This window comes from Pezoporus occidentalis, unplaced genomic scaffold, assembly GCF_034315485.1.
Source record: "Pezoporus occidentalis ecotype Australia unplaced genomic scaffold, CSIRO_AGI_Poc_V1 ctg202, whole genome shotgun sequence".
Lineage (NCBI taxonomy): Eukaryota > Metazoa > Chordata > Aves > Psittaciformes > Psittacidae > Pezoporus > Pezoporus occidentalis.
In genome coordinates, this window is record NW_026913879.1 from 1,145,202 (window position 1) to 1,157,147 (window position 11,946).

An 11,946-nucleotide genomic window follows, 5' to 3' on the forward strand; every position below is an offset into this window, starting at 1 on the left:
GGCCTGCACCACCCCGTGCTGTGCCCACCCCACCTCCCCCAGTGCAGACAGACCTAGGTGGGTGCTGACACATGGGTGGCCCCAGGGCCACGTTGTCACCCCAGCAGGGTGACCCCAGGCAGGAGGGATTTGGGCCTTAGTTTCCCTCCCGGATAGGCAGGAGGGAGGCTGTGCCTTGCAGGAGGAAGGCTCCTGCAGCCAGATCTGTCAGTGGGGAAAGGCTGAGCTCAGGGATGTGACAGAGCCACCCGCTGCAGGAGGGGACGCATCCAGGCTGGGGGTACCGCTGGTGGTGTGGCCTGCGCTGTGGTGCGATGGTGGGAGAGCATCAGCCCTGGGGCCACCTCGTGGACCCTGCCACGGCCAGCATCCCTCTGGATGAGCATCCCACCAGCTGAGCATCCCTCTGGCCAAGTATCCCTCCGGCTGAACATCCATCTGCCAGAGCATCCCTCCAGCTGAGCATCCCTCTGCCAAGCACCCAGCGCTGGCTGATGGCCAATTCCCATAACGAGCCTGCCCATATCCCAGATTCCCCCCTGCACCAACCATGTCTAATGAAGCCGGGCCACCGCGGTGGCTGCCCATCGCTATTGTCACCTGACAATGGGAAGCGCCTGGTCCCGCTCCCCGGGAGCGCTATTAGCCCAAATATTTGCTTCCCGTCTCCAGGGTGACGGGGTTGCCAGCGCTCACCCACATCCCGCCTTTGATCATTTTCCTCTTGATCTTCAGCGCTCCAGTTCCCTGCGCTCCAATCCAGCTCCATCCCTCACGGGGATGCGGGAGCTGGGGGCAGCCGCAGCAGCGGGTGCGGGGATGCTGCGGTGGGGATGGAGGCAGGGCTGGGGATGATGGAGATGAAGGATAGAGAAGGAAGGCAGGGCTCGAGGTGATGGAGATGCTCCTTGGGTAGGGCTGGTTGGGAGCATATCCCCTGGCAAAGGGACCAAGGGCAAGCAGCTTCCCTTTGCTCACCTCAGACTTTCCCCCTTTGTGTCCCAGTTTCACTCTGCCTCACCTATGGATGCTGCAAAGCAGGAGGTGGGGCCGTGATCCTTCCCCAGGGACAGGTCTGCTGGTTGCAGATTCAAGCACCTGATTGCAAACCCCATCACCACCACCTCCCCATGGCCATCACCACCATCTCCCCACATACAGACACTGCAGTGCAGTGGCCATGGATGGGGGATAGACGCTTATCAAGGGGACCACACTCCCTCTACCATGCCGGGACAGTGATACCCAGCTCAGCATCGTGGCAGAAGCTCTTTGGAGTATGGATCCAGCTTCTCCCACTCCTTCCCTCTCTCCTACACACCCTTCCTGGAATAGGGAGCCAAGCAGAGCCGTCAGCAGCCCTTGCTCCCATCCCTCCCAGAACCCACCCGGGGCCAACACCGGCCCTCGGGGTGCGAACTGGAGCTGGGAAGTTTCCCCCAGAAAAAGGGGACTCTTGGAGCCAAAGAGGATCAGCTCCAGGATCCGCGGGGATGTGGCGGTCGCAGGGGAGGGACTGAGAGCGCTGAGCCAGCTCTCAGCTGTGTTTAAAAAAACACAAAGCGGAATCTCCGCCAGAAAATGTTATTTCCATCACTTCGGCAACCGCCAGCGCTGCTTTGTGCGGGGAAGTGGACCCAGGATAAAGGAGATGGGGAAAGAAAGGGGCCTGGTCCCAGCTCCCCGCTGCTTCCCAGCCCGGGAATTTGGCCGGGTGGGATGGGCAGGGGCCTGAGGGTGCTGAGGCGCTGGCACAGGGTGCCCAGAGAAGCTGTGGCTGCCCCATCCCTGGCAGTGCTCAAGGCCAGGTTGGACACAGGGGCTTGGAGCAAGTGGAAGGGGTCCCTGCCCGTGGCAGGGGTTGGAATGGATGAGCTTTAAGGTCCCTTCCAACCCAAAGTCTGTGCTGCTGCACGGAGCAGGAGGGACCATCAATGGGGACCTGGAAAGACCAAGGGGGGCATCATTGCTCAGGCCAGGAGGGACATCACTGCAGGGTCAGAATGGAGGGACCATGAGGGACACTGTCACCAGGTGGGAGCACCCGAGGACACCTCGGCCCCAAGGGAGCAGCACCACGGGTGGTGGAATCAGCCGTGGCCGGGCCCAGCAGAGACGCGCTCGCCTGCACTTTGCTGCATGATGGTGATTAAGTTGCTTCCCTTCATTATGGTCCCTCGGGGAGGTGTTAAACAGCTGCTAATAGAGACGGATACTCCTGAAGTGGAGCCTCCAGAGCCTCCACATCCCTGGATTTCGGGAAAAGCCACCGAGGTGCCCGGAGCAGCTCCACAGCGAACCCCTCGCACTGGTGGTTGTGCCTTCGGGGTGAGATCCCCATTGCAGGGGCAGCAAAGGGGAAACTGGGGAAGGTTTTTGGGGAGCTCTGAGGATGCCAAGTGCTGGCTGGGAGCCTGGGCATGCCCTGAGAGGAGGAGCAGGGTGACCTGAAGGGCTGGGGAGGGGGTGGGAGCTATGGGAAAAGAAGGAGAAACCCGGCAGCAACTGGCCATTAAAATTCATGAAAGCTGTTAAAAAGCAGCAGGCAGCGCGAGCTCCTGGCTGCTGCTGACAAAGCTGGTGAAGGAGGTGTTGGTGGCATCTCCACATCTGCAAACTTGGGCTTTAAATCCCCATTCCCAAGCCGGGAATGGTCTGGGTGATGCAGTAACGAAGGGCGCTCCGGTAGCATCCATCCGCTGCCGGGCAGAGATGATGGATGGAGGTACCAAACCTCGACCTCCAGGCACATCCCACACCTTAGTCGCCCCTCACAGGGGTCCCCCAGGTCCCCACCACTCCCTGGGCTGCGATTGGCAGCTTGGAGCTCGTTTATTTTCCTTTTTCCCATATATTTTTAGCCCCCCCCCCCCCCCCGCACAGAAGCCTCCTCCCCGCTGCCTGCGAATGGGTTTAAACAAGCCACAGCGCATTTCCCTCGCTGTAATTAGCACCGTTTCTGCAGGCAAATGGCAGTCGGGAGTGGAGGTGGCATTTCCTTAATTAAAACAATTAATTAGGGTGGGGTGAGAGGGAAAAGAAAACATCTTCCCTATAGAGCCGGCTCTGGGCGCAGCCGGTCCCCCACGGCGGTGCTGTGGCTTCCTCCGGGTGACAAAGCCACGTGTGTCCCTGCGGGCGCACACCTTAGGGTGCTCCCCTGGGCATGGAGCACCCCAGGGTGCCCCTCGGACGCTGAGCTCAGCTCCTCGACCCTCAAGAGCTGGCTGCTGGTCCCAAAGCGCCACGATCCCTGCGCTGGCCGGGCTCCAGCCGGAGGATCCCGGTGCCGCCGGTCCCGGTGCCTCGCCAGGGTATAAATATCTGCGTGTTACTTAGCGACTAATTGCACAAAGCGCAACAGCGGGGGGTGCCGGCCCCTAATGAGGATCTGGAACCGCAAGCTGCTAATTGCCCCTGCGCTGAGCTGTTGCTTCACTCCTGTTGGGGCCCGGCCCGGCCGCACCGCTCTCACCCGCATCCCTTACGGCATCCCAAAGGCCAAGACTCCCTGCTCAGGGTTTTGGGGCAGGTGGGAGGCCAAATCCAAGGCTCTTTCCGTACAGACGTCCTCTCTGCGGGCAGGTCCATTCAGGCATCTACATCCTGGGATGCTCCTGGTTCTGCTGTGGATCTGGTCACTTCCCTTTGGGTGAATGGCCACAGCCAGGCTGGAGTTTACAGACCAAAGGATGCTCATCCAGCATTCCCTTGGGATGAACTTCATACCTACGTGGCCATGGCCTTGGTGAGCATGGTGGAGATGGCTCCATGGCCAGGGAGACGCAGCACATTGGCTCCCCAGGACCTCATCCACGTGTCTGGCTGTGGTACCCACATCCTGCAGGGACTGGTTTGAATCAAGGGCTTTCCACGTGCTGGAGGAGCAGCTCCAGCCAGGCCAGCAGAGCCCACTGGAGATGCAGACCCTTTCCCAACGTGTGTCCCTTTGGCTGAGCTCATCCATCCCCTGTTTTGAGCCTTTTACTACTCTGCTCTGGTGAGACCCCCCTGCAGCCCTGGGTGCAGCTCTGGTGACCCAGCATCAGGACATGGAGCTGCTGGAGCAAGGCCAGAGGAGGCCATGAGGATGAGCAGGCGCTGGAGCACCTCCTGTATAGAGCCAGAATGAGAACACTGGGGCTGTTCAGCCTGGAGAAGAGAACCTGCCTGGAGACCTCAGAGCAGCTTCCAGTGTCTGAAGGGGGCTACAAGGATGCTGGAGAGGGGCTCTGCATCAGGGACTGCAGTGATAGGACAAGGGGTGATGGGTTCAAACTGAAACAGGGGAAGTTCAGGTTAGGTATGAGGAAGAAGTTATTCCTGTGGGGGTGCTGAGGCGCTGGCACAGGGTGCCCAGAGAAGCTGTGGCTGCCCCATCCCTGGCAGTGTTCAGGCCAGGTTGGACAGGGTTTGCAGCAGCCTGCTCTAGTGGAAGGTGTCCCTGCCAGTGGCAGAGGTTGGAGCTGGATGATCTTAAGGTCCTTTCCAGCCCAAACCAGTCTGGGGTTCTATGATTCATCCCAGAAGCTCCAGCATTTGTTGGTTCCCGCTGGCTCCCTGCAGGACAGGGCTCTGGCATTCCCTGGCACAGGCAGCCCTGTTTGTGACACTGGATTCACCTCCGGCCGTACCACCACAATGTCACGATACCTGGCACAGGGGTTACCGTTCCCCAGAGCACTACACACAGAATTCAGGGTACCACGAAACATCCCTCCAGGCTCAGCATCTCCCCTCGGCTCTGGCCATGATGTGGATGGGGGAGAAGCAGCTCCTGGGTAAATATCTCCCTGCGGGTGCGTGCGGGGATGCTGCTTTCACAGGATTTCCAGCTTCAAAGCCTCGGCCTCAAAGCCTGCAGATCTCTTTTCATCATTTCAGCCGTGGTCTAATTACCCTGCTGGCCGCCGGCGCCGGCCGCCTCTCCCAGGTACAGCCTCCACTTAATAGCTGGGATTTATTATTTAAATGTCATTTTTCAGCTCCTGTTTCCCATCTGCGCTCGGAGGGTGCCTGTGGGATGCGGGGTACCCTACCCCCCAAAACCTGCGCACCCTCAACCCCTTGCGACGCGGTGCTCACGCTCCCAGCCTGCTCTGAGCGGTGCTGAGTTATTAATTAAAGGCAAGGAGCGTTCCCTGCTTCATCTTGGGTGTAATTAGATCGCGGGGATGCCGGGAAGCGGCGCTGGGTAACGTTTGCCAGGGGGAATCATCCAAACCCAAGCGGAGCATCCCTGTCACCATGGATGCTCCCCAGTTACATTCTGGTGGTTGCTTCACCAAAGGAGCAGCTCACGCTGGGGGCTGGCGAGCGGCGGTGCCGGTTTTGGCACAGAGCCCCCGTGCTGGTGACTGAGAGCGGGCAGCAGCCCCGCGGTGATGGATGCGGGCAGCAGCCCTGCGGTGATGGATGCGGGGAGCAGCCCCGGCTGCCCGCGCCTGTTAATTATTCCCTTTGGATTGATGAGAAATCGCAGCTCCCGCGGCCGCCGGGAGCCGCTCACCTCGATTCAGCCCCTGCCGGGGTCAGCGCCGGCCGTGCCGCGTCCCCAGCTCCCCGCAGGGGCTGCCGTTCCCCGCAGCCGGCTCAGCCTCGAGGATAATTTATGGTTTCGTATCCGTGCCGCTGATCTTGGAGCTTTTCCAGCCTCCTCTTCCCTCTCCCCGCGCCGCTTTTCCTCGAAAGCCGATTTCCCAGGACGGGATCCAGCTCCTCGCCGGGCTGCCTCCGTCCCCGGCATCCCTGTGTCGTGACACCCCTCAGAGACGTGGAGCTCGCTTGGGATGAACTCAGGCATGTGTTGAGCTGTGACAGGGCTCTGCAGGGCTCTGGCATCAGCTGAGCTGGCTCTTGCTCCCGTTTAAGGATGCTCCGGCCGCGTGGGAAGTGCAGCATCCCTGCAGCCTGGGAGCCCTTTCCCTATCCTCACCGAGGAGATGCACCCACCCGGGAGCCCTGTGCGATCATGGACACCCCAGCACCCCTTTGCAGAGCGTGGTTTTAAGGTGTCAAATTGCCTTTTAGTGATTAAACTGCTTTGTGGAAGTGCGGTGTGGGGATCCCGCAGGGATCTGGCAAGGGAAAGTCAGCGGCAGGCGGTGGTGTCCCTGCACCCAGGGAAATGGCCCCTGAGCCACCAGCAAACCCAGAATTTGGGGAGAATTTGGCTGATTTTGGTGCCTTCTCGGTGGCTGTTGGAACTCTTTGCAGCTCAAGGAGAAGAGAAGCAGAGGAGGGAGCAGGCAGCTAAAGTAGGGAGAGCCCTGGGGATGCAGCGCTGCGTGGGTACCCAGAGGCCATGGTGATGGGCACCAGACTTTTGGCACTGACAAAGAGCCACGGCACGGGAAGGGTTAAAGCGAGTGGCCGCAAGCAGAGCCCTGCCAGGGGGATTAGCCATATCCCTCCAGTGCAGGCAATTCCCTGCCTTGTCCATCGATCCCTGCGAGGTGTTAAGAGAGGCTGGAGCATCGATCGGAGCAAAGCCCTGGGCGGCAGCGAGGCCGAAGGCTTCCCTGGGAAGCGGGATGCAGGATCTGGAAGCCAAAAGGGGGGGCAATATTCCCGGTGCGGCGCTGGACCCCCCCCACCCTGGCACATCCACACCCTCTGGGGACAAAGCGTGCTGGGGGTAGGGACATGGGAAACGCCGCTGGAACCGCTCGGCGCCTGCCAGGCGCCCGCTGCGTGCCGGCTTGGCACTTCCCTGCCACAAACCTCTCCCTGGACCGCGTCCCGGTGCTCGCCGTGACAGACGGCGACGTTAAACACACCACGGGCTGATGCCCAACGCAACCGGCCCCGCTGCTCCCGTGGTATGGCTTCATCTCCCACCCTGGGATGTGGTGGGTGCCGGAGCATCCCCCGGAGCATCCCCCCCATCTCCTGGCGTTCCTCGCCCCATCGGCGTGTACATAACACACGAATAAAAAAGAGTGCGATTCGATTTTCCTGAGGAGAAAGGAAGGGCTAAAGACAAAAGAGGCCGGTTACCAATTGGCGGCAGCGCAGGGAAAATTGCTATCAAGGTAAAAAATCAGAAATTAAGGCAAGGAAAGAGCTGACCTTAACTGCGGTGCTTACCCAGGGAGGAAGGGCAGGATTCTCACCATTTAATTGGAGGTTTTTAGCCGGTTTTGATGCTGGGAACGCATCATTTTTTACCAGCTCGCTGGAAGAATCGCGTAAATAAATCATGCTTTTTAAAAAGCAGCTTCTTCAACTCTGCTTGTCCTTGAATTTACTGTGTTTGGTCGTTAGGGAGCAGAGCCCCGTGTGTGCTGTGGGGTTTATCCTCTTGGAGAGGGGGCATCGGAGCTTCAGAATTGGGCTGAAAGGTGGAAAATACTGATGCGGGGTGGGGGGAACTCGACAAATAAACCTCAGGAAGGGACCAGCAGCCCGCTCCCGTCCTATGGGGTGGAATTCTTTGTGGCTTCCATTCCCTCCTGGCTGTGGGAGGCGATCCCCCCTCCAGGTCTTGTCTCTGCAGCGGGTGTTGCCTGAGCTACCCCGGGGTGGGGGAAAAATGCTTCTGGCTTCGGCTGTGCCGCCGGCGAGCGCGGCGTTAGCCACGCTTGAGGAGAAAACCACAATCGCTGCCCGGGCCCCGAGCCAGGAGCCGGCCCCGGCTCTTCCCTGGCAAGAGCCCCTCTCCCAAAGGGAATCGTATGGGGGGCTGGTGGCATCCCCACGGCTGCCTGCCATGGGGACAGCCTGGTGCCGATGCTTGGGTCTGGGGGGGGCTTTGGGCGTACTGCATTGAGCCACTGGGGAAACTGAGGCACGAGGGGCCATGGGGAAGGAGCAGTAGGGTGCAGTGGTATTGGAGGGGGGATGTGGGGATGTGCTTCATCACCCCACCACCACGCTATGAGCCCAGTGGGCAAATCCCACCATGCCTACCCCAAAAGCCTTTGCTTTGCTCTTCTTCCTCACCAGGATATGGAAACCCAAAGGAGAAGGGAAAAGCTGAGGAGGAGCGAGAACAGGCGGGAGCTCTGCCAAGGGAAAGGTGAGTGTGGCAAAGCCCCCCAGCAGGGACCTGAGGGGACGGGCACGTCCTCAGGCCCCCTCGCCATTGTTACACCACCAGAGGAAGGGAAGGGAAGAGAATAGAGAGTCTCCAGGTTGGAAAAAGGAGGTTGCAAAAGTCAGTGTCTCCGGATGAAACGGAGCTGGAGAGAGATGATGGGGAGACCGGAGGTGACATGGGGACAGGCTGGGGTGAACAGCTGGAATGGGGCCATGGGGGCACATCTGCGTGGAAGAGCCCTGGGATCATGGGGAGAGCAGCCAGAGGGGCTGTGCAGTGGGAACAGCTGGGTGGGAGAGCCCAGTGCTGGTGATGGCCATGGCAGGGTAACACTCATGGGGGACAAGGGGCTGTCCATGGGGCTCAGGGGGGACGGTTCCTTCCCGGCCACCCCCAGCACAGCCACGGAGAGGTTTTCTCTTCCTAGATGAACTTGATGAAGTTACTGTTCATCTCCCAGAGCAGAGAGATGGGAGCGGGGCGACAGGAACGAGGTCATGAAAGCAGAAAGGAAAATACATTAGAAACGCTCAGCTGCTCAGTCTAGCCTGAAATGTGCTTAAATCAGCCCCGAGTAAACAATGAGACGCGATTAATTGCAATTAGTCCTCATGAGAAAGGTGGCATCCGCCTCCCCTGGCTCCCCAGGGGCCGCTCCCTGCCCCGTTGGGATCACCCGGCCGGATCCAGCCCCGGGCAGGATCGGTGACGCCGTCCTTCCGAGCGCGGTGGCTGCGGGGAACCGCGTTATCTCCGCCGAGGCAGAGGCGAGAGCCCGGCAGCTGCCGGAGCTTCAAAGGAACCTGCAAATCCGGCGTATGCAAAAGCCCGGCCGGCTCCGCAGATAAACAGGGACGTGCCAGCTCCTGCGGCACCGGCAGAGCCCGGCCCCGGGGTGATGCTCAGCCCCCGGTGATGCTCAGCCCTGGGATGATGTTCAGCACCAAGGTTATGTTCAGCCTTGGGGTGATGCTCAGCACCAAGGTAATGCTTAGCCTTGGAGTAATGCTCAGCCCTGGGGTGATGCTCAGCACTAGGGTAATGGTCAGCCCCGGGGTGCTGCTCAGCCAGAGGGTGATGCTCAGCACCAGGGTTGATGCGTAGCCTCGGGGCAATGCTTGACCTTGGGGTGATGCTCAGCCTCGGCACACGGCCGCAGCTTTTGCAGCCCCCCTCTTGGGGCAGGACTTTCGGCAGCTCTCAGGGATGCATTGGGAAGGGATGAGGACCCCGTGTCCCCTCTGTATCCTGCATTCGAGGCGCTGACGGCTGGTGCTGGACTCCCCAGAGAGCTGCTGTGGATGCCACCAGAGCCCCACAGCGCAGGGACACCTCAGTGGCCAGCGCTCCCTCCTTCCCTCCCTGCCTCCCCTGGCTGCTGACACGAGCTGCCAGGTCTCAGCTCACCACCACCAAAACAACAGGGATGGGAAGAGCCCGCGCTGCCTCCGGAACGGGGCTCATCGCCCCCGGCTCCCTCCCTCGCACCGTGCCCGCAGCTCCGCACCTTCCCCCTGCAGCACAGCCCCGGCGGCCGGCAGGGATTTGTGCGTGTCTAAACCCCACTCAAACCGCTGGGCTGCGGCTCGGCCGAGCCGGGGGAAAGCTGCGGGGTGAGCCCCTTCCCCCGGCCCCCCCCCCAGCACCCCCATGGCAGGGAGCACCCGTCACCGCTGGGGATTAACCGGTGGCTGCTGCCATCAGCAGCGCCCGGGTGCCCGAGGGGTGCGCGTCCCCCAGCCCCGGAGCACGGCCCCCGTCATTAGCACCCAGAAAATGTTGGGTTTCTGGCGGGGAAAACAGAGCGGCGATGAGCATTAAACATCGAATTATAAAATTAACAGATTCCAACCGCGGATGATTTGCATGTGCAAATTAACTTAATTACCGCTCATCCTCCCCAGCGCCACGGCGCAGCCACGGCCGCGGCAGGTGCCGGGGACCCCGCGGCGCGTTTTGGGGGGGCCGGAGCCAGGTGGGGATGGACGGGGAGGGGGGGGGTGATGGCAGCCCAGCGCACGCAGGGACACGCGTGTGCACACACGGACATGTATGTACACGTGTGTGCATGTGTCCGTGTCCACTCGGCCGGCAGCACAACGGCGGCTCTGTGGTGAGGGCCCAGGTGGGTGCTGTTGGCAGGGGGAGGGTGCTGTTGGGTGCGTTGCCCACCCAGTACCGCCAGCGTGGCTTTGCCAATGGCACCCAGTGCTGCAGGGACGAGGGGCACCCAGCACCATAGAGACCAAGGGCACCCAGCACTGCAGGGACCAAGGCACCCAGCACCCAGTGCCACAGGGACCACGGGCACCTGGCACCCAGCATCATAGAGATCAAGGGCACCCAGCACCCAGCACCATAAAGACCAAAGGCATGCGGCACCCAGCGCCGCAGTTCATGGATGCATGCATACACACATGTGCGCATGCACATGAACAGGCACATGCACACACATACATCACCATGAGCACCCCCCACCCAATGCTGGGTGCTGCTGGCACCCACCGAGGGGAGGACGGGCTCGGCCTGAGAGGATGCTGCAGGATTCCCAGTTCATCCCATGACTCCAGGCTCCTGCAGGGCCTTCCCACAGGAGCAGCAGCTGACTGGGAGCAAGGCAATCAGCCGGGTCAAGCTCACTGCTCTGACCAGAGGTGGGTGCCCTGCCTGCTGTGCCCCCCCCGGGGAGGGTGAAGGGGTGTCCCTAAAGAACCAATGCTGACGGTGGTTCCTGCCCATGGAGGGGACACGGGGAACAGAGGAACCCCTCCCAGCTGTGGTCCCTGTCCCCAGGGGCCACCGTGCCCCATGCCATGACACACACACACACACCCCCCCCCCCCGGTGCCTGTCCTGGGGGGCTGCTGCAAAGGCACCACTCCCCAAAACCCCTGCTTGGGCCCCAGCAGGGCTGGGGGGCCGGGAGAGGGGAATGCCATGCTGGACGTGCTGGGACAGGCCTGGGGGGCTGTGGATCACACCCCACATGCTCAGCATGCATAAGGCCTGTGGGACACACGCACACGGACCCCCCTGCACCCCGTGGCAGAGAACGGCACCGCTCATCACACGGGTGGCAGCAAGATTTATGGCAAACTGCTTCACTCCTCTGCTCCTCGCTCAATTCCCAAAAGGTCAAATAAACCCCAAAGCCCGGGAATAAATCTCAGCACGGAGGCTGAGGACAAGAATAACCCTTCCCAAGCTGCCGTTTTCCAGACTGCTGGCCAAAATTCCCACCCGGGAGGATTCCTGTGTCAGGGTTCTGTGGGGTATGAGGTTGCTTTGGGATGCTGGGGTGCTGTGGGATATGAGGATGCTGTGGGATGTCGGGGTGCTGTGGGATGTTGGTGATGCTCATGCCATGTAGGAGGACATGTGGGAACTGGGCAGGAATTAAGAGGAGCATTGATTGGCCTTAATTAGCCCCAGCTTGGCCGGCGAGGCTGGGGCTGTGTGAACAGGTCAAGGGGCTCCCTGGGGTCCCCTCAGTGTTCCCCTTGGGGAAGGTGACTCAGGCGCTGAGTCACAGCCGTGGTTTCCTTCCCCTGGAGACCCCCCCTTTCCGGCATGGGCAGCCCAGTGTCCCCCCCCGGGTGGCTGTCCCCATCCCTGCCCCTGGGACGGGAGGGACCGGACAAGAGGCAGGAAGAGGTGAATCACTGGTGGCAATGGAAACCCAGGGCGGGCTGAGCACTGGGCACAGCTCAGTGCAGCGATGACACTGATGCAGGCAGGGGGCACGCTGCTCCAGCAATGGCAGCCCTGTGGGATTTGGGGATCCAAGCGGCTCCAGGGCCATGATCCCAGTGCGAGAGGCGGGTGGCATCGCCCATGGCGCACCCCAGCGCCTCGGGGGCCTGAGCCAAGGTTTCCTGCACCGATTCAGCTGAACCAGGCTGGGG

General features: G+C 61.1%; 1 protein-coding gene across 1 annotated transcript in view; it reads left to right on the plus strand.

The window, feature by feature from the left end:
• LOC134163674 (procathepsin L-like) overlaps positions 1–11,946 on the plus strand; it is a 51,359-nt gene that overhangs the window by 24,279 nt on the left and 15,134 nt on the right. The gene's annotated exons all lie outside the window — the stretch shown is intronic.